Source organism: Echinops telfairi, unplaced genomic scaffold (assembly GCF_000313985.2).
Source record: "Echinops telfairi isolate 266 unplaced genomic scaffold, ASM31398v2 ScPeMD7_2291;HRSCAF=2852, whole genome shotgun sequence".
Taxonomy (NCBI): domain Eukaryota; kingdom Metazoa; phylum Chordata; class Mammalia; order Afrosoricida; family Tenrecidae; genus Echinops; species Echinops telfairi.
Genome location: NW_022106189.1, coordinates 18,841,102 through 18,841,974, shown reverse-complemented (window position 1 = coordinate 18,841,974; position 873 = coordinate 18,841,102).

Here is an 873-nt window from a genome sequence, read left to right as displayed (position 1 = left end):
GGCCTTGGAGGTTCCTGGTTCATATTTCACAATGGTGCTCACCGGGCCTGGGTTGAGAGTAAGGGATGGATAAACTCCACCCCTGGTCCTCCAGCGCTTCACTGTGCGGCACCCACTGCTGCTGGGTGAGCCTCTGGCTGGCGGCCCTCAGGGGTGTTTTTCTGCCCCCAGTGGGGAGAGAGCTGTGAGCAGGGGACGGGGGCCATTGCACTTCTGGGATGCTTTGGTCACAACCATCAGGACAGCCCCTTTGGGAGGGGTCAAGCATGCCTGTGGCCAACATTTCCTGTTAGGCATCCAGCAGCCCAGGAAAAGGGCAGTGGAGGTGCTTGTTAGGCTGAGGCTCTGGGCGAGGAATGCTCTGTCCAGGGTCATGCAGCTGGTGTGTTTCTAGGTCAGGAGGCTTGGGGCACCGGTAACAACTCATCGGGACCCTGGAACCAGGAGTAAAAGTGAATTCAAGTTAGCTGATGGCCAGTGCTTTCCCTGGAGTCAAGAGTAAGGCTAAATCCCTTGTTGTGACCCCCTAATACAGCGGTTCTCAACCTGTGGGTCGCAACCCCTTTGGGGGTTGAATGACCCTTGCACACGGGTCTCCTAAGACCATTGGAAAGCACATATTTCTAATGGTCTTAGGAACCCAGACACTGGTCCTCTATCCATCTCCAGGCGGTCCGCCCATGCAGATACGCCCACCTACGAGTACCCGGCGTGAAGACTGTTACCCATGCTACATCATGCTTCAAGACAAAATTTCATTGATTTGTCATTAGAGATAAATATTTCACAAGATATAATTACATATTGTTTTTGTGATGAATCACTATGCTTTCATTATGTTCAATTTGGAACAGTGAAAACATATCCTGCATG